Raw genomic sequence first — 23,087 nt, 5'->3', positions numbered from 1 at the left:
CAAAATGACAATTAATTTTCATCGCGCATTTATTGGCACCGTTTACTCACAATGGTTTATTAAATGCCATAAAAACAAGAAATCATGTTGTATTTTTGATCAAATTTGCAAAGTTTTAACTAAACTAGGGCATCAAAACCAATTTTTTATGAGTCGTGTTTATTTAAAACTAGCTGACCCGGCGAACTTTGTTCCGCCTTAATGGCAATAAATAAGCAGACTTTTTTTTTATTTCGAACGGGATAAAAAGTATCCTATGTCCTTCTCCTGGCTCTAAACTACCTCCCTGACAATTTTCAGCTAAATCGGTTCAGCCGTTCTTGAGTTATAAGTGGAGTAACTAACACGACTTTCTTTTATATATATAGAAGTGACTTGTTGGTTCTGTGTGTGCTATAAAGATTTAAGGCCTCGTTCGAGAGTAAGGCTGTGCTGAGTCCTCATTACCATACAATGGCTTTAAAGTGTTACAGTTTAGCTCAACACCTAAACTGGGGCGAATCGGCATGCTCTCGAAAATCAAATTAGTCCAGTCAATAAAGCATTATAGATGGAAAACCATGGAACACAATTTTTGACTTCGGGACTTTATTTAGACTTGTCAGGAGGTGAACATAGCAAAAGTCCCCGCCCTTAGCCCTTGAGCCGGCGGGGAGAGGGGGGTTTAAAGATACCACTTTTCGGTTTTTCGCTTAATCCTCGGAAACTATGCGTCCTAGTGGCATGGCTACTATGAACCAAAAAAAGCTTATTCAATTTGCTACAAGTGAGATAGTCAAGTTTTTATATATCTTGTATAGTTTTCGCGGCATCTGCTTTAGAAGGTCTGTAATATTGGAAATTTTAATTTTGTCTTACATGTTCCCATCAGGAGAAAATCGACTAAATCAACATTAAGCAAACATTTTGGACATGCGGGAGCATGTTAAGCCTAGTTCCAGGGAGGGGACTGCACTGTGCGTATATTTAGATGAATCAATTGGAGCCACTTTTGACTCCTCATCACTCAAAAACTACTGTGCGTTAACACTTCAAATTTGGCTCATGTGTTCAGACTTGCAAGATAAACATCAGCTTCCAATTTCATAAATATACCTCAAACGGTTATTTAGGTATTGACGTCCAAAAATCTACATGTCTGACCTATAGACGAAATTCTAACCACTTCCAGATGACCTTGAAGGTTCAAATTTGGCATCCAGATAGGTAGATGTGTAAATACAAAGGAAAAATAAAAAACCATTAAATTTTAACATTTCACAGGTGATAGATAGATTTTAGTGTCCTAAATATCGATTTTTGAACGTCAATACCTAAATAACCGTTTGAGGTATATTTATGAAATTGGAAGCTGATGTTTATCTTGCAAGTCTGAACACATGAGCCAAATTTGAAATGTTAACGCACAGTAGTTTTTGAGTGATGAGGAGTCAAAAGTGGCTCCAATTGGTTCGTCTAAATATACACACGATGCAGTCCTCTCCCTGGAACTAGGCTTAACATGCTTCCGCATGTCTATAATGTTTGCTCAATGTTGATTTAGTTGATTTTCTCCTGATGGGGAAATGTAAGACAAAATTAAAACTTTCAATATTACAGACCTTCTAGAGCAGATACCGCGAAAACTATACAAGATATAGAAAAACTTGACAGTCTCACCTGTAGCAAATTGAATAATCTTTTTTTGGTTCATAGTAGCCATGTCACTAGGACGCATAGTTTCCGAGGATTAAGCGAAAAACCGAAAAGTGGTACCTTTAAACCCCCCTCTTCCCGCCGGCTCAAGGGCTAAGGGCGGGGACTTTTGCTATGTTCACCTCCTAACTAGTCTAAATAAAGTCCCGAGGTCAGAAATTGTGTTCCAGGGATTTCTCTCTACACCGTCGTTAAAGCATTCATTGACTGGACTAAATGTCAAGGGTTATCTTGATTTATTGGATTTATGATTTTTTAAATATCTTTAAGTACTATTGGCCCCGTATAAAAATTAGTACGCTAACGAAGGATTAGACCAGATAGTCGTAAAATAATCCAGAACGATAGGTATTGAACCTGGAACCTGTTTGTTTTCTTATGATGACATTTATATTGTGCAGCGCCCCTAGCGGTTACTTTCAAGAAATAAAATCTTCATAGATTTTTCTGACATACTCGCTAGCGAGTACATCTAACGTAAACTCATGGTAAGCACACATGCTATCGGTAAAACGTTTTTCGCATGTTTTTCTGTGCTTAAATAAATATTTATTCAGCCGATTGTTTATTGATACAGATAATTTTATAGATACAAAATCAAGTCAAATAAACATTTAGAGCATCCTGTACATAAACACACGTAGTATTTGTAGACTTGTAAATAGGAGCAGGGACTTTCAAATGCAAACAGTAGAGTACGTCAACAATCAACATTGTGTCACAAAATATAACAGAAGGTAAACTCATGTATGTACCTCGCTTTGCATGCCTGCGCTCGGCCGTCGCGCTAGGGTTGTCTTGTCATGATGTGTTGCGCTTATTTCGTTATGATAAAAAAATGTGACTCCTAATACTATGGAAGAAAGACAACAACAGATATCCACATTATATTAGTATAATTATGTAGTTATGTTTAGTACGTTATTATTAAAGTAATAGTTTGCAAACATATACACGAGAAGGAAGTAGTATCACGTAGTATGTAGTTGGGTGGTTGACACTATTATCCAATAATTCGTAAAACCTCTATAAAACATTTCGACATTCCTAATAATTGAGTTGGATTTCAATTTGTCAATGTTAAACGAATTATTGAATACAAATAAATACCTTACTTACCTCCCGGAATCAACTGCTAGTTTAAAAAACGAAAATTTAGTTTTTAATGTTGAGTGTAAGCAACCATCTACTTAACAAATGTTATAATACCCCATTTTTGTTGTCCACTCAATTTCGCACAAACAAAATAATTTCACAAACGCGTTAGCAGCGTCACTCAAGCGAAGGCAGTCGCGCCTCGCATTCGTCCAAGACAGTCTTGATAACGCGTACGTGAGCGGTGTCTATGTTTGCGTGACTCGAGCGCGCTTAGTATGGAGTTTACCTTCTGTTATATTTTGTGATTGTGTATTGATTGACTCATTACTAGACGCCATTCTGCTAATGAATAACGCGATGAAGGTAGTGCCTGGTGAAGGATTAAGTGTGTAAATGTTCAGCATAAAATATGTTTAGGAAAAGAAAAAGAAAATTTCAGATTTTCTTGATACCTATATCATTACCTACCAATCTGTTTTGTCTTTCAAGTGGTAACTATTATTTTTAAAGACTCAAAAAGATACCAGACCTGTGTGCCTACCATGAGTTTACGTTAGGTGTGTTCGCTAGCGACTGCGTAAAAAAATGACATTTAAATGTATGACATATTGTGCAGCGCCCCTAGTGGCTACTTTCAAGAAATAAGATCTTCATAGAATTTTTTGACGTATTCGCTAGCGAGCTCACCTAACGTAAACTCATGGTAGGCACACAGGTGGCTCAAATAGAAATAGAAGCCACTACCTTCCGGTTGCTGGGCGATTAATGTTACTTACAGGTTACACACATTGGTTGCTGATATTTTCAGGTGATATTTACAATGTGAGCAACCATGATTATTTAATTTTGTATAATTCTTGGTTTTATAATCAATCTAAAAACTAAAAATTTGCTGTTTTATGAAAGTCCCGTCTGAAAAATTACAATAAGGTCTTCCCGAAAGAAAGAACATTAAGTTTTATAAGAGCCTAAAATGAATGGGTATATGAACTTATTCAATGCCCTTAATCTGTCATTCCACATCATGATATGAGTAGGCGTTGCGGTTACCACTTCCTCCCATTGTTCCAAAGGATTACAAGATCTGACCTTTTGGATTAGATACTTGTAAATAAAAGTGGTACACGCATCACAATGTCACTTATGGCAGCTTATAAATAAAGTCATCAGTGTTGTGCCTGTGACCTTAATAATAATAATTGTCGTCTACCTACACGATAGAAGAAAAAAATAATTTTTATACCCCATATTTTGGGGCAGAAAAGTTCTCGAGTGGCGACCACGGGCTGGAAGACGTAGCGTGGGCCTCCTACTAGGTGGACTGACGATCTGGTAAGGGTAGCGGGATGAACCTGGATGCAGGCAGCGCAGGACCGTTCATTATGGAAAGCCTTGCGGGAAGGCCTTTGTCCAGTAGACTTCATTTGGCTGAAACGAACGGACGAAAGAACCCCATATTCTACGAAACCACACTACTATTTCTCTTGGACTAGGTGAAGTGACTAAGGGAGATATGTGAACATCAAGCCTCCGCGCCCTGTCTGGCTAAATCATCCATTTGCCGATATCTTATTTGGTCCTATATCAAAATATCCAAACAGATTAAAATAAAACTGCACCTATCTAGGTATAAATAAATAAAATCATAAGTAAATAAAGGATTTTTTTAGAATTAAGTGGGCTTATGTATTTACCCGATAACGTTACAATGATTTATGAGGTTATTGTATAAGGCATTAAATTTTATCTGTCTGTTTTGTAGTTAATTACTTAAATTTTAATTTCCTAAATAAATCTTTACTTGATTTCTTTGTTCGATTAAGAAATAATATTTAGTATTATATATGAGTTGAAAATACTTATTAAATACCAAAGGCGCGTAAAACTTTTTACTATAATAATATGTACTTAATTTTAATTAACAACTAACTAATGTCCGCGCCTATGTTAATTAGTTCAGTAATTAGGTTATTAACAAAAAAATAATAAGTGATCAAAAATTGTTTTTGTCATCAAAAACCAGAACATAAGTAATATGCATTTTTCAAAAGTTTTTTGAGTGATGATCTAGATCAAAGCACAGTCATGTTACTTTCTTTAAATATTATTTGTGATTGTTAGGTACTTGTTGTGTATGCCTAATAATAAATAAATAAATAAAAGTAGTACATACTACTAGCACAACTTTACCTCTTTAGAAGGTTCATAAGAGATGATTTCGCGGTTCGGGTATCGTGATAAAATAACAAATAAACAGACACATATAATAAGTAAGTATAGTCGACATCGACAGCACATCTGACATTTTAAAGCAAAATAGCCTGTATTACAACGCTATAAGACGCATCTGTCTTATATGTATATTGGTAAGCATAGATTTAAAGATTAGCACATACTTTCATGGATTAGCACGTCACTTGTTATAAACGCGTCACTTCAAAATACCAATGAGGAAACTTCATTCATACTTATCAAAATCGGAAATGACTTAAACGTGAATAAGAAAATAATATCTAGAAAGATTCATTTATCTGTACTTTTAGATTATTGTCAAATGAAATCGAAAATCTAAAATAATAATTATGTACTCAAAATATTAAAATAAAAACAACAAGTTTTATAACATCGTGTTCATAAAATGATTTCTTAATAATAACAGTGTGTTAATAGCATTTTTAAATGTAATCTATTATGATGTTAGACAAAATTAACAAGTTGTTCGTTGAATGTTATGATTCAATAATGTGCAATAATAGTAATAAATAAATACATTTACTTCGTGGATTAGTGTTAGGTAGATTAGTAATTAACCTTATTGGTAATTAGGGAAAACAAGTCATATTCATGAATTAATTACTTTAAGGAAAAACATTACTTACTTACTATTTATTTTTAATCCTTCTAGATTAAGAGATCAAGGCTGAATTGCACCACCTAACTTTGACGGTAACTATGACAATAACCGGTGCTTTTTGTATGGAGTTTCACAGATTTTTGACGTGTTTCAAAGTTAAAGTAAGATGGTGCAACCCAGCCTAAGATACGATCATTATTTTCTATTATAGGATTGTCAGTCTTTTCTTCACCATATTTTTATACTTTTTCTAATAAGTAATAATAACTAATTGTTATAACATTTTCCCCAATGGAAATACGAACCTGCTACAGCTCATAAATTAACCATCAAATTGTGAAGTTCGGTAATTATGGGTCAATCACTATCATCTGAGTCATTAATAACGTAATATCGACACATCATAATTCACATTACAACTAAATATACCAGTGTCAAACTAATGGCAATAAATAATATTAGAGTTAACTTGTAAATTATTTGAGTTTACAACACACAACTAGTAATAAAAATGTCTTACCAAAGCGCAATCAATGTCACACTGTTTTAAATTACTGCACCAATAATATATTTTCACAATGTAAAGGTTAGCACCTTAGTGTTACGCAGTGACTGAATGATAATGCGGTGATAAGGCATATAAATATGTTATCACTGACAGCTCGCTGATTATCCGCGAACCTATGAGAGGATGATAAAACGTCTTAGCATTGTTAGAATACAGAAATGTGTATTACCTACGTAATCTTAGTATACATATTTATATAAAACTAGCTGACCCGGCGAGCTTCGTACCGCCTTAGCGTAGAGATTTTCTTTATATTTTTTTCCGTAAAAACCTTGTAGGTACAGAGTATTAGAAAACTACAAAAAAAAAATCAGCCAAATCGGTCAAGCCGTTTTCATGTTATGTCGTGACGACGGAAAACGGATTTCATTTTTATATATATAGATTACGACTATTAAACATTATAAATAACATTAAAACTAGCTTTTTCCAGAGTTGATTCGGTTTGCCATAAAAAGATTGAAACGCGCGAGTTATGCCCTATCCGAGAGCTTTCGCGGAAAAATATATTTTATTTTCAATTACAATTACAATTAAACATTCAACTTAACCTTATAGCTCTAAGCCGGGCTCGATGCTCAGGCGCAGGGCTGCTTATTGCCAATAAATGCAAGCTCAGCTTATAGACGACATCATCGATCGTTCGTACAACCGTGGTACATAGAGCTCTAATAACAGAACTTAGAGCATTTTTCCGAAACTATCTTACCGAACGTGAAAACTCCGTTCACCTTTTTTGAAAGGTTTTTCGCTACTACTCTGGATTTCAAATTATTAGAACTTCATTTACATTTCTTCAGTGATCTTTAGCAAGAATATGGATGGTTATCATAAAAACACACACTGTTAGAGTAGGCGCACACCGTTGATTTTTAGTTGGCCGATAGTTGTGCTCGATTTTAATTTGTATGAAGAATCGGCCAAATCGAATCGGCGTAGTGTGCGCACTCCCATACAATACATGCCCATATTGATCAACTGCCCGACTAAACTATCGGCCGACGAAAAATCAACGGTGTGCGCCTACTCTTAAGGAAGGGCATGCATTATGACACAACTGAAAGTGTGGATAAAATAGCTATGTATGATATTAAATGCACTTTAATAAAAATAATGACTAATTAATTACCCAGATGTTATTATTTTCAAAGTCAAGAGACTTTAAAATAATTGCAATCAAATGATGACAAAAAAATCATTTAATGTCAAATAAATATGTAATACCATTTTTTAATGTTATCTTTTTATAAATTCAATGGCTACCCCGTTTGAATAAGTTACCGTCTTAATCTATTGGTTTCGCTACCCATCGGTTTAACATAAGTACATCAAAGTCTGGTTTTCTCCGTCGGCGGTGATTCAGATCGGTTTTCCCTGTTCTATTCATTTGAATGCCGGTAAACAAATTTTATTACACAATGTTATCATTGATATGATAGAAAATATTGTTATGTTACTCATATCTTGTAAAACTTAAGCCTAGGCGCAGATCATCGATTTTTTGTCGGCCAATACTTTAGTCGGGCAGTTGATCAGTATGGGCATGTATGGAAGGGCACACATTACACCGATTTGAATAAAAAAGCCGATTCTTCAAACAATTGAAAATCGGGCACAACTATCGGCCAACTAAAAATCGGTGGTCTGCGCCTAGTCTTAAAATAATTAAATATAAATAAATTAAATATCTTTGGACGACAATTCATTGTAATGTGTTATTGAACGCGAAAAAGTTTGGAAGTTACATACAAGTTACATAAAAGTTAGAATAAAAATATTTATTTAGAGCATTCTGAATATTAGGTCACCCTTCTAAGACAACGAAAAGATAAGTTATTATACTGATACGATTATTATATTATTATGCTCTAATTCATCGAAGATTCCAAAACAAACGGAAAAAATCCCCAAAACAATTATTTCCCCCGATAATACCTACCTGTGTAAAAACCAGCTTCTAATGAAATTGTTATTTTTGAGGATGAGGCAAAAAACCGCATAAAATCGTGAACGCTAAGAAGTGTGACTAATCTTTGATACTCGATCAAAAAGTATTTCTTTATTTTATAAGCACAATTTGTTAATATTTTTTGTTGTGTCTAATTATAAAAAACACTATTAGTTAATAAAATGTTTTGATACTTTTCCCTGTGATGAAAAGAGTCCGCGGTCTGTACTAGGTATTTATGTTGAAAAAGTACCACGCGTTTACTTCTAGCAGTAAAAACTTCATTGTTACGAGTAAGTACTTTTTGTCCCAAATTAAGGAAAATATTTATCGATTTAAAATCTACGATAGGTATTTCTTAGTGACAATGGAAAAACCTTATCAAACAAGAAAAGGAATATTTTACTTTTTTTACTCTATCGTCCTGATATTCCTATCATAATATTGTGATTATTATCATAAATGCGATAAAGTTTGTGAAGATGAATGGTAAATGGATGGATGAATGAATGTTTTTTACTTGTAAAATTGAATTAATTTTGAGGAAACTTAAAAAATTAAATGATAGTTTTTACATAAATCAGTAATAGGCTATTTAATTTCCATTTTATTGAAATGAAAGCGTTATTGATAGCACGAAAAAGAAAACATTATCCCTCGAAAACTTAACACATTACATTGAGTTCAAAACTACTCATCCAGCTATTAAATTAATTAGCAATTATACCTACAAAAGACTCATCCCAACACTGGAAAATAAATGAAAATCACAACAAAATTACGACAACTTTCTCTAAATAAACCGATCACAAATTCAAAACTAAAGGTAATGTACATACCAAAGATACAATCCAAAATTCGGCACTTCACAAACACTACACGGTACGCACCAAAATCGTCAATGATATCTTTTTAACGCAATCAATCAACGGTCGAAACGCGTGCGAGTAATAAAGCGGGTGCGTTGCACCTGCGCCCGCGACGAAGTGAAACTGAGCTACGTCTACGTGACTCGACTCGCTCGTGTGGCTCATTGAGGAGTGAGCGAGTGAGTTACAAGAGCTAGCGGGAGCGGTGGTGTGAGCTTTTTTTAAGCAATAGAAGGGACAAAGCTGCATCATTAGCAGCTTTTGGAGAAATTCGTATCTAGTGGTATTTTTCTTTAATTTTTTTTATAAATCTTTTAGTGAGATTTTCGACGGTTAAAAGAAATAAATACTTACTCGTTTTAATGGTAAAATTTATGTAAAAAGCAGTTCCTTTCGTACGATTAAAAGTAACATAAAGCTTCAAAATCTTAAACAAAATTAAATGTTAACAATTTTATTATTAGACTTGAGATAAAAGTTGTTACATTAGAGTAGGAACATAGGAATAAGTGCAATGATATGAAAAGAAAATACACCCAAAGGCATATCAGGTATAACATTAACATCATCTTTATATTCCCACGAAACAAGAGCGCCTTTTTCATTACAAATGAGCAAACTCTTTAGTCTTTAAAAATTAGTACACTCTAATCGCTTATGACTTGTAACTGATTCATAAATTGGGATGTATCGAGTGACGCACTCGTCTTAATTACTCCATAATGTGAGGAGGATACCAACAGTTGCTTCCAGAATGCAGTGCTCATGTCGCAATATAGATCATGACAGATGACGAAACATACCAATTGATATGTTTGTCTTTCTTTAGAATGTGTTTATACGTACCCCGTGTTCCATCGAGGACAAGTAATTAAGTTAACGTGATACAATTAAGAGAACTTTGAATATGTAACCTTAATACATAATTAATTAATAATTATCACCAACACTGTGATAGAATTAACATACTCCTACGGTCATGCAGCTGGTCATTATGCAACTTAATTTTCTTTTCTAATAATTTTTAATGATTAATTCCTATCTACAGGAAGGTTGAGTTGCACCATCGTAGGTACTTTGACTTTAACAAACGTCAAAAATATATCAAACTCTACACAAACATTACCAGTTATAGTTATTGTTACTCTTAAACCTGTTAAAGTAAGATGGTGCAATCCAGCCTAAATATATTTGTAATTCATCAACATGATTTTCGTTTAATATTGATTCATTTCAATGTAAAATGTTCCTGTAAATTATTGCGTAATTCAGTCGTATTCTCGTATTAGTCATTTAAATCATTCCTGATGTACATTGTATGTCCAGTTTTTACTGTATACAAAATGTATTATCACTATTGTGATTGGAAAAACGATTGAAACTTTCAGAAAACGGTAAAGCTTTTGTTTTAGGACAAAGCCCAAAGCTCTCCCGCTAAACGATGACGCATGTAATGACGTATTTGATAATGAATTTGTCCCAACACGGTGAAACTTACTTCATTAAGTCGACGGTTTTATCCAAAACCGGTAAAAAATGTATTTTATAATTAAGGTGTTTTATAATTAAGTTTCATTTAACATTTTATTTCTTTTTACCTTCAACTTTCCACGTAGTAAGCAGCTTAGTCGAAGGAACAATAAAAATTACCGAATAAATTATTATAATGACGAAAATACTACTGCTGACAACAAAATAGCACACCGATTTATTTTTAGTATTAGAAAATGTTGCACTCTTTCAAAAATGGTAAAATGATTAGCAAAATTGAATGCATTATTTAAATTATAACAAAAATCCAAATTGGAAAACAATTTTATTAAATGCGTTTTTACACGCGTAAAGGTTCAGTCAAACCAACGCGATCAGCCAGCGTGCAGCGATGGCGATCAGACTTAAATGCATTGACTGCCATCACTGCACGCCGGCTGATCGCGTGTGATCGCGTTGGTTTGGCTGAACCTTAATACTGTGCCTGGCTTTAACTTTAAGTACGACAGCAGTTAATTTCTGTATTACACGTAAGTACTCTCTCGTCGATTAATATTCAATTCGTACATAAATCTCCTTTGATAGTGCCAGGTACTTGTTGGCACTGACAAGTGGACATAAAATTGAAAAGGCAATAAATAAATATGAATCATGTACGTCCGCTCGAAGGGACTAAACCACATTGTGGTTAGCTGATCGTGAATCATAAAGGTAAAGTTATTAAACAAAGGATTATTTTACTACTAGCGGCCGCCCGCGACTTGGTACGCGTGGATCCTGTTTTACCCCCTTAATGGTTGAATTTTGCAAAATCCCTTCTTAGTGAGCACCTACGTTCTAAAAGGAACCCCCATGCAAAATTTGAGACTCCTAGCACTTGTAGTTTCTGAGATTTCGTGATGAGTGAGTGAGACAGTCAATCAGTCAGTGATCTTTCGCTTTTATAAATATGGATTAAGGTAGGGAATAATAATTATGTGTTGAATGATTATTACCTATTATAGTAGTATTACCTACTTAAATAATTTTTATCCTCTTACTGTGGCCAAATGATAAGACAGATCGACTCCATGACTCCTGAGTTCGATTCCCTGATCGGACACTCGAATTGAAAAATAACTTCTTGTAATAATTTTATTTTTCTATAAAGTAGGCTTGAATTTTCAGAAGAACTTTTATGACGGACTAATAAAATTAAATAAGTAGGTAACCAACAGGGCAGGAATATTTTTTAAGACGGAGACAGTGTTGACCTTCCCCCTGTTCTTTGCAATCAATTCGTAAACTTTTGTCAGTATCTTTAACTATTACTGTTAAGTCTGTATTGTTTGTCTACCAGGCCTAGCGATTGATCCATCGCATTGCAAATTAACCTCGAGGGCGTTGCAAAAGCTGACCAATTAGATACACTTTCGTACAACATTGTCGGCAAAAGGTATCAATTGTAATAATTCGTTTAATAATTTTTTAATTTGACACTACTGTTGTTACTATCACATAGCAGTTTTCTCAATCTATGAAAGCAGCTGGTGCCTTTGGGGACTAGATATGGGATAATGTTAGTACAAAGGAATTTACTATGCAATTGCTATATTTGAACATGCATGCTGATTTAAGTGAAATAAATGCTCTATTGCAAGAGGAGTATTCTTCTTTAGACCACTCGTAATACAAGCATATTTAGCTTACCACGAGGGGTTAAAGGGATTATTAAAAGAAACTAAAGTTGTGTTTTTAGATAAATTGTTCAATAGAACCACTAGTTAATTAGTCTTCTGAACTCGTACTTATTAACATAGTACACAATATGGTCCAATTCAAAGTGTCACAATGTTGGGCACGTTGGGGTTTTCTCATTACCAAACGCCCCTTTTGTGTCAAAGGCCGAGGCAATGCGCTGTGCGAATCTGTCTTGCAACAGTCCCTTGTCTTCGAGGCCCCATGAGAGACGAGCGGTGATACAATTAATGTGTACTTACCAGTAATCACGAATGAAGCCGAAAATAAACTATTTTAAACTAAATAAACTTTTTTTTCTTTAAGGTGAAACGTGACAGTGGAGTTGATCCTCGTCACTCTGAGTCATGAATAGTCGATGCTTGAGTTAAAGAAATGAAACAAATGCCCATCACTACTGAAGAATCTATAGAGAGGGCTGCAAAGGACATTTTGTGTTATTTTTACTACAAGTTACAAGGCTGAGGTATGTTTTTTACTGAAACAAAAACAATAAAATTACCTAACGTCTTTCGTATTCATAGTACCTCGTAGTATCTCCCTTGAACTATATGATGCAGTCAACAGTTATTGTTTGTTTGATAGTCTTGTTTAGTCCCTACTATAAATAATTATGAATAGTTTGGATGCCTATCATTTGTGTACTATGCGGGGTATGTAACAATAGGTCAATTGTTTAGTAGAAAAAGGTTAAGGTAAATATAACTAAACTAAATGGAGTGATCGGTTGAACTATAACAGATACTGTGAAGCTTGGATTGTAGACAACAAATTGACTCAATTTGGTATTATTTGAGGCATGTCACGAATATAGACTCATAAAATTAACGCCTAAATAAGATTGCAAAACCTAACTTTTACTGTAACTATAACAATAACCGGTGTTTTTTGTATGAAGTTTGTCAGATTTTTGACGTTTCATATAGTTACAGTAAAATAATGCAATTCAGCCAAGAAATGCCTATTTGAAAAACGTTAACGCAAGTTATATTTTTTAGTTAAATGTTATGACTTAATGATTATTATAAAGGATTTAGTAATTGATACAGACTAGTTATCAAGTATCAAGTAACAAGTCGACGACAAGCAGCGGCAGTGAACTTTATAGTCGCAACAAGGACGCATCTCGACCCGCACTCTACCTTGACTGGCCTTTACATCGCACGATTTTTTCAGATAAATATCAAAATTTACTGTTATACAGACAGATGCTAAATAGAGAACCAAAGTAACCGACATAGCTCGCAGAATTGCTAGAATCAAGTGACAGTAGGCGGGGCACATAGCTCGTAGAGACGATGGCCGTTGGGGCAGGAAAGTTCTCGAGTGGCGACCACGGGCTGGCAGACATAGCGTGGGCAGGCCTCCTACTAGGTGGACCGACGATCTGGTAAAGGTCGCGGGAAGAGCCTGGATACGGGCAGCGCAGGACCGTTCATTATGGAAAACCTTGGTGGAGGCCTTTGTCCAGCAGTGGACGTCATTTGGCTGAAACGAACGAAATAGAGTACAGAAAGAGGTGGGAATAAAATTTTATGTCATTGCAGGTTTCGTGCTCGTTTCAGCCGAATGACGTCTACTGTTGGATAAAGGCCTCCCCCAAGAATTTCAACGNCTGGACTATTCGTCTAAATATACGCACGGTACACGGTCCCCTCCCTGGAACTAGGCTTACCATGCTCCCACTTGTCTAGAATGTTTGCTCAATGTTGATTTAGTCGATTTTCTCCTGATAGGAACATGTAAGACAAAAATAAAATTTCCAATTTTACAGACCTTCTAGAGCAGATGCCGCAAAAACTATACAAGATATAGAAAAACCTGACGGTCTCGCCTGTAGCAAATTGAATAAGCTTTTTTTGGTTCATAGTAGTCATGTCACTAGGACGCATAGTTTCCGAGGATTAAGCGAAAAACCGAAAAGTGGTGCCTTTAAACCCCCCTCTCCCCGCTGGCTCAAGGGCTAAGGGCGGGGACTTTTACTATGTTCACCACCTAACTAGGCTAAATAAAGTCCCGAGGTCAGAAATTGTGTTCCACGGATTTCTCTCTACACCGTCGTTAAGGCATTCATTGACTGGACTAAATGGAGTGATCGGTTGAACTATAACAGATACTGTGAAGCTTGGATTGTAGACAGCAAATTGACTCAATATGGTATTATTTGAGGCATGTCACGAATATAGACTCATAAAATTAACGCCTTAATGAGAAGCACCACCTAACTTTTACTGTAACTATAACAATAACCGGTGTTTTTTGTATGAAGTTTGTCAGATTTTTGACGTTTCATATACGAGGGCTGCACTAAAAGTATCGGGAATGGAATATTTCCACTGTTCCAGTCATATTAAAATCTATTTAATTGCAAACTCCAGGGTTTTAAAAATCGTATACCATTTATTTATTTAAAAAAAGATTCTTGGTCGTATCACAAGGTCTTGTCAAACTTGTTTAGTCGTTGAGAAAATGGAATTGACTCGAGAAAATTCAAGAGCGATGATTTATTATGACTTTTGAAGTGGTTTAACACAAAAACAGTGTGTTGACCGGATGATTTCTGCATTTGGTAATGAAGCCCCATCCAAAACCACAATTTATCGCTGGTTTATTGAATTTCAACGTGGACGTGTCAAGCTCAGTGATGATCCCCGTCAAGGTCGTCCAAAAACTGCAGTCACCTAAGAAAACGTTGATGCTGTGCGTAAGCTGATTGAAGAAGATCGACATGTGATATACCGCGAAATTCAGGCAACTTTAGACATTGGCATGAGTCAAATACAAATAATCTTGCATGAACAATTAGGTGTAAAAAAGTTGTTTTCCCGATGGATACCGCATTCGCTCTACAAAGAACGGTTAATGCAGATTAGTATGCTAGCATTTGTTTGCCACAGGTCGTTTCTGAACTCCGTAAAGAGAACTGCAAGCGCCGCATCATCCTCCATCACGACAATGCGAGTTCTCACACCGCGCACTGAACAAAAGAGTTTTTAGAGCAAGAAAACATAGAATTATTAGTCCATCCGCCGTACAGCCCCGACCTAAGCCCTAATGATTTCTATACTTTCCCTAAAATTAAGAATAAATTGCGTGGTCAGAGATTTTCATCACCTGAAGAAGCTGTGGAAGCCTACAAAACGGCCATTTTGGAGACCCAAACTTCCGAATGCAATGGTTGCTTCAATGATTGGTTTCGTGTATGGAAAAATGTGTCAAAGTTCGCGGAGAATACTTTAAAAAGCAATAAATACATTTTTAAATAGTAATGTTGTTTCACTTCCTTGATTCCCGAAATTTTCAGTGCCGCCCTCGTACTTAGTTACAGTAAAATAATGCAATTCAGCCAAGAAACGTCGTGCCTATTTGAAAAACACTGTACGCTTACAAATTACATTTTATTAGTTAATTATAATGACTTAATGATTATTATAAAGGATTCAGTAATTGATACAGACTAGTTATGAAGTATCAAGTAACAAGCCGCCGACAAGCAGCGGCAGTGAACTTTATAGTCGCAACAAGGACGCATCTCGACCCGCACTCTACCTTGACTTAGGGCCTTTACATCGCACGATTTTTTCAGATAAATATCAAAATACACTTTTGTACAGACTCTAAATAGAGAACCAAGTGGCAGTGGGCGGGGCACATAGCTCGTAGAGACGATGGCCGTTGGGGCAGGAAAGTTCTCGAGTGGCGACCACGAGCTGGCAGACATAGCGTGGGCAGGCCTCCTACTAGGTGGACCGACGATCTGGTAAAGGTCGTGGGAAGAGCCTGGATGCGGGCAGCGCAGACCGTTCATTATGGAAAACCATGGGGGAGGCCTTTGTCCAGCAGTGGACGTCATTTGGCTGAAACGAACGAAATAGAGTACAGAAAGAGGTGGGAATAAAATTTTATGTCATTGCAGGTTTCGAGCTCGTTTCAGCCGAATGACGTCCACTGTTGGATAAAGGCCTACCCCAAGAATTTCAAGGACCGGTCCTGCACTGCCCTTCAGGCACTTCCCGCAACCTTCACCAGATCGTCGGTCCACCTAGTGGGAGGTCTACCCACACTACGTCGTCAAGGTTTCGAGCAATCTTCTGAATTTGGCCTACTCCTGAAACATCAGCTCGCTGAAAGCGAATAATTATGTAAAGTTGTGGCTGTGGATGGTGACAAAAGTCACTATTGTTGCTTACTGCAATGCTTAGTAACTGTCTAGCCCATAATATTGTCTTCAAGAAGTAGTAGTGGCCATGCTAAAGATGCAGGACATATTATTATAAAAGTGCTTTTTGAAAAAAGTAAATAGTATTTGCGCCAAATACCTACATATTTTGCACCAAGAAGTTACACTATTTTAAAGTTAGTGTAAAAATTACGGAGCGTATTCCAGACGATTCCATCAAAAAGCAGCCAATTCAGAAATTTTCCGTTTTCTAAATTAACTTGACCGAGATAGACGGTCGATGCACAATCGATTTAAATTGATTGAAAACAAATTCTAACAATATTTTTTCCGCTCAGTCAATTAAAAAAATAAATTATCAATGTGTTAAGATGAATCTACCATGTGAGTGTATCTATTCAGAAAATTATTTAACACCTACAAACCTTGTAATTTTATTTTCATCCGATTCCTTAACTTATTTTTGTGATGGATAGCCCAGTTATCATGAAAGACTATGCTATCACGCTACGAACAATATAATCAAAACGTCAACGCAAAATCTTACGAAAACGAAAAAAACTATTTTAAATAAATAAACTATTTTCACGCGTTCAAAGCTAATCCAGTGTAACTTTTTTTTATTAAATTTTTAATTAACACCTGAGATTACATGCAGGATCCTCAAATGCTGTATACAACATCGTATCAGGTGACGAATCATGGATATACGCGTACGAACCCGAAACAAAAAACCAGTCACGAGTTTGGGTGTTCGAAAATGAATTAAAGCCAACAAAAATTTTTCGTTCACGGAGTGTTGCAAAAAAAATGGTGGCCACGTTTGTCTCCAAAACCGGCCATGTTGCGACTATTCCTCTTGAAGAACAAAGAACGGTTAATGCAGATTAGTATGCTAGCATTTGTTTGCCACAGGTCGTTTCTGAACTCCGTAAAGAGAACTGCAAGCGCCGCATCATCCTCCATCACGACAATGCGAGTTCTCACACCGCGCACTGAACAAAAGAGTTTTTAGAGCAAGAAAACATAGAATTATTAGTCCATCCGCCGTACAGCCCCGACCTAAGCCCTAATGATTTCTATACTTTCCCTAAAATTAAGAATAAATTGCGTGGTCAGAGATTTTCATCACCTGAAGAAGCTGTGGAAGCCTACAAAACGGCCATTTTGGAGACCCAAACTTCCGAATGCAATGGTTGCTTCAATGATTGGTTTCGTGTATGGAAAAATGTGTCAAAGTTCGCGGAGAATACTTTAAAAAGCAATAAATACATTTTTAAATAGTAATGTTGTTTCACTTCCTTGATTCCCGAAATTTTCAGTGCCGCCCTCGTACTTAGTTACAGTAAAATAATGCAATTCAGCCAAGAAACGTCGTGCCTATTTGAAAAACACTGTACGCTTACAAATTACATTTTATTAGTTAATTATAATGACTTAATGATTATTATAAAGGATTCAGTAATTGATACAGACTAGTTATGAAGTATCAAGTAACAAGCCGCCGACAAGCAGCGGCAGTGAACTTTATAGTCGCAACAAGGACGCATCTCGACCCGCACTCTACCTTGACTTAGGGCCTTTACATCGCACGATTTTTTCAGATAAATATCAAAATACACTTTTGTACAGACTCTAAATAGAGAACCAAGTGGCAGTGGGCGGGGCACATAGCTCGTAGAGACGATGGCCGTTGGGGCAGGAAAGTTCTCGAGTGGCGACCACGAGCTGGCAGACATAGCGTGGGCAGGCCTCCTACTAGGTGGACCGACGATCTGGTAAAGGTCGTGGGAAGAGCCTGGATGCGGGCAGCGCAGACCGTTCATTATGGAAAACCATGGGGGAGGCCTTTGTCCAGCAGTGGACGTCATTTGGCTGAAACGAACGAAATAGAGTACAGAAAGAGGTGGGAATAAAATTTTATGTCATTGCAGGTTTCGAGCTCGTTTCAGCCGAATGACGTCCACTGTTGGATAAAGGCCTACCCCAAGAATTTCAAGGACCGGTCCTGCACTGCCCTTCAGGCACTTCCCGCAACCTTCACCAGATCGTCGGTCCACCTAGTGGGAGGTCTACCCACACTACGTCGTCAAGGTTTCGAGCAATCTTCTGAATTTGGCCTACTCCTGAAACATCAGCTCGCTGAAAGCGAATAATTATGTAAAGTTGTGGCTGTGGATGGTGACAAAAGTCACTATTGTTGCTTACTGCAATGCTTAGTAACTGTCTAGCCCATAATATTGTCTTCAAGAAGTAGTAGTGGCCATGCTAAAGATGCAGGACATATTATTATAAAAGTGCTTTTTGAAAAAAGTAAATAGTATTTGCGCCAAATACCTACATATTTTGCACCAAGAAGTTACACTATTTTAAAGTTAGTGTAAAAATTACGGAGCGTATTCCAGACGATTCCATCAAAAAGCAGCCAATTCAGAAATTTTCCGTTTTCTAAATTAACTTGACCGAGATAGACGGTCGATGCACAATCGATTTAAATTGATTGAAAACAAATTCTAACAATATTTTTTCCGCTCAGTCAATTAAAAAAATAAATTATCAATGTGTTAAGATGAATCTACCATGTGAGTGTATCTATTCAGAAAATTATTTAACACCTACAAACCTTGTAATTTTATTTTCATCCGATTCCTTAACTTATTTTTGTGATGGATAGCCCAGTTATCATGAAAGACTATGCTATCACGCTACGAACAATATAATCAAAACGTCAACGCAAAATCTTACGAAAACGAAAAAAACTATTTTAAATAAATAAACTATTTTCACGCGTTCAAAGCTAATCCAGTGTAACTTTTTTTTATTAAATTTTTAATTAACACCTCAAACTATAAACTGTATGTTTCAATACGCACAATTTATACAAAACATAAAACACAAAATGGTCGTCATGTATAAAAGTGCCTAGCTTTCTCAAAAGGAAGTCGTAAAGTTATCATTTATTTTCTTCCGTAATTCATTCCGAATATAATTGTTGCGAGCCGCCCTTTCGGAGAATCTGATACCTTCAATTAAAGAAACATTTTTAAGTACCTTAAGTGGTGGGTGAAGAGGTTATGAGAACAAAAATATTTAAACAAAAATGTAGGTAAGGTATTAAGGTAAGGTAAGGTAAAATGTATTTTGTCTGAAGCAGTTTTTTATGTATTTAAGTGTTATGAACACTACCTTATCCTTTAAGCAAAGAATTTAAAAACATTAAGCTTTTTTTTCGTCCCTTTAATAACCAAAAAATCTGATATAAAATACCAGCTTTCATACATTTTAAATGTACAAATGCAGCAATTATGGCTATAATATCCGAATATTTTTTTTTTATGCTAGACAAGGCAGGTATTTGACCGCAATTGCACCTGGTGTTAAGTGAGATGCAGTCTAGGATGGTACATATCTGCCCTGTAAGTGCCTATTCACTCATTCACACTAATAAATATCATCACCTCATATCACCTCATTTGGAGTATCTTGTGGAAATCTGGGGATCGGCATCAAAAACGCACATTAAGGATCTACAGATATCACAGAATAAAATAATAAAAAGACTTTATAACTTTGACTTTTTAACACCTACAAAACAGCTTTATACAAAAACAAACTTTTTCGATATAACACAACTATACACTTACAACTTGTGTTTATTGATCAAAAAAATTCTGGAAAACACTATTCAAACAAATATAACTCTTACTAAAAAACCATTCACACACAGTTTAAGAAACACAAACAAATTATTTCTTCGTCAACCGAGAACAACAAGGTATGGAAAAAAGAATATAATATATGAAGGTGTTCAACTATATAATAAACTTCCGGATTCAATCAAAAATAGTGAAAGTATACAAATCTACAAACGAAAACTCAAAGAACATATATTAACTATTACTTGAATGACAAATTAATTTAAAAACTAAATCTTACACCTACCTACTTATAAAGTGAATAAAACGTAAAACAATAAATTAAAATACATAATCCTCTATTATTTTTTGCAATCTAATTATGAAACTTTCATCTGTAGAAAGACTCATAAAATACATTAAATAAATAAATTAATAAATTAAATATATAAACTTATTTTGAAATACAAACTACAAAAATATAATAACTATAAACAACTATTTGTACATATGAATTTTGGTACACTGTCTCCTACACTACACAACTCCAAAGCTCACTGTTAACTTGCCAACTTGGGCGAACCAAACACTATCCCTCCCGCACAGTTTTCTACGAGTACCCGAACAGTAAAAATAAAAAAAAATCTCGTATTCTTTTACAATCTTATTTATTTAGTAGGTGGATACTTACTCACTACACCTAGTCACACCTACCTAGTCCTGACTGAGTAAATGATAGTTAGTTTGAGGGCCATTATTTCTGTGTCAACGGAGTTGCAGATCTGATGTTTACTTATTCGAAATAATGTTAATAATTATTTATGTACCTACATTATTTTTTATTTGTGGGCTTTGCGCATGCTTCGTCACAAGACAATTGTTGTAAATTATTATAATCTCATGTAAGTGAACTACCCTGTTCTTATGAGAATAAAGATTCTTTAAACCGAAATAATAAATACTAGTATTTTAGAATTTTATTTTAGAAATTAAATAGTTTTTTGTCCAGTGTGATGATGTCCATTGATTGATGCGACCAGTCAATCAAGACGAACGAATATAATAGAGCAGCCTTGGAATATATCTACGAGCTGCCATCGGTAAATATATTGATCATTATTTTTCTAACAGGCTCTATTGGCAGCAAAAACTGCATTATTTCTGTTGACCCAATTATGGCCCATATATTACGTAGGCCATAATTTTTCTTTGACGGGTCATTACTGACATGGTCCTTAGCAGCAATCGTTATAGTAAGTTAACTAATAAATTATCTGTGTATCAATAATGAGCATTTGATTTGTTAGGGCTGTGTAGGACTCAAGATTCTGAAGTGATATAAAATACCTACTATTTTTGGATATTACATTTAAAATGACCGTATACTTGTAACACGAAGTAAAAATGTGTACATCTATTTTTATGGTTATTACCATAAATCTTTAATATAAAAATGAATCGCAAAATGTGTTGGTAAGTGCATTAGGTACTCAACACCGCCTGGACCAATTTTACCAATTTATTTTCGTAAATGTTCCTTGAAGTTCAAGGATGGTTTATACGGCGAGAAAAATTCCGATTTTTATATATTTTATAAGGATAAACTTCAATTACTTATTTTATTCGTATACAAAACCCTGTAAATATAATCTTACCGTATTCTTGGTCGTGTTTAATATTATTTATTAGTTATTCCTAAGCGCATGCTTACTAGGTAAATAGTTAGCGTAGAAGTAGTACTTAGCTTAAAGTTAACTAAGCAAAAAAGTGGTTCTACTATAACTTGTGGACTTGGAAATAGAGGTCAATATCGCATGATAAGTTGGATCTAGCTAATGAGACAATGAACCGATTCTCAAACTGTAGCATAGATTCACCCAAAATTATTTAGTTAATAGATAATTTTTAATTCTTTTTAGGATTTCAAAATGGACACAGACCATAGATTTTAATGTACCTAATTCATTCACCACTAAGTTGTTTTACAAAAAATAACATTTTATCTACTATAATTTTTAAGTTTATTTAACCATTTCATTAATAATTTAGAACACATTAAATTAGTAAAACAACAATATTACAAAATGAAAGTGGTAGGCAGTAAGATGCACCTAGTACGATTAAACATCGCGTTAGATAAGTCAGCTACGCCGGCTCTGTGCCAAAAGCGAGCCTTTATACGGTTTATACCTATTTCCAAAGTGGTGCTTTCATAGTAAAGATTGAGAACCAGCGTGCCATACAGTTAGCATTAATTGGAGTAGATCAGCCAGAGATAATGACGTCTAATGAGCCTCAAGTAATGGATATCTTGATCGCAACTAGGGCTTGAGTTTTCATTACAATGTATAGTTGCATTTCAAATAGATTATGAACTAATGTAGCTAGTACACATTACAGAATACACATTATTACTGCAAAATCGCATTTATGACCTATGCATTAGATACTAAAGTGCTCGTGTTGATGTGCCATCATGCTTACTTAATGACCAAATGATAGCTGCTTAATGGTAATTAATACAGCGACTTTATAGCGGTGAAATTAACTTGATTTCATTAATTGTCTGCGGTTTGTCTTGGCTCGATAAGACAACGTTATGAATAAAAATGTAATAAACAGTTAATGGGATTATTACTAACTAGAGGCCGCCCGCGACTTCGTACGCGTGGATGACGTTTTACCCCCTTAGGGGTGGAGTTTCGTAAAATCCTTTCTTAGCGGATGCCTACGTCATAACATCTATTGTATATAAATTTGTATTTAGAAATTGTTTATATTCTTTATAAAGAAGAAAGAAAAGAAAAACATGAGCTTTGGACCAAGCTTCGTCCGCGTGGATTTACAAAAACTCTTTTTCTAAAAAGAGTTACAGACTTTACTAGTGAAATCATTTTTAAATAGGTTTACCTACTGCTTTTATGGCAACTCACAAATAAACTTGAGAAACTTAACAAACTTCTTTTATTAGTGTAGAAAGATGATTTCTCTAAGAATGACCAGTAGAACAAA

At 35.3% G+C, this 23,087-nt stretch overlaps 1 protein-coding gene across 4 annotated transcripts in view; it reads right to left on the bottom strand.

Annotated features, from left to right (window-relative positions):
- Window positions 1–23,087, bottom strand: part of LOC114355268 (uncharacterized) — a 51,915-nt gene that overhangs the window by 6,245 nt on the left and 22,583 nt on the right. Inside the window, exon 1 of one of the 4 annotated variants that reach the window (XM_028308024.1) lies at window positions 9,003–9,161. The exons of 2 other annotated variants lie outside the window; for them this stretch is intronic. The gene's annotated coding sequence lies outside the window, so the exon portion shown is untranslated. Of the gene's footprint in view, window positions 1–6,167; window positions 6,266–9,002; window positions 9,162–23,087 lie in introns of those variants that run through there. One more of the 4 variants, XM_028308042.1, reaches the window with a different exon arrangement.

Source organism: Ostrinia furnacalis, unplaced genomic scaffold (genome assembly GCF_004193835.3).
Source record: "Ostrinia furnacalis isolate ACB-3 unplaced genomic scaffold, ASM419383v2 OfSCF0197, whole genome shotgun sequence".
Lineage (NCBI taxonomy): Eukaryota > Metazoa > Arthropoda > Insecta > Lepidoptera > Crambidae > Ostrinia > Ostrinia furnacalis.
Note: the sequence above shows the minus strand (reverse complement) of the source record. Positions and strands in the feature narration are given on the sequence as shown.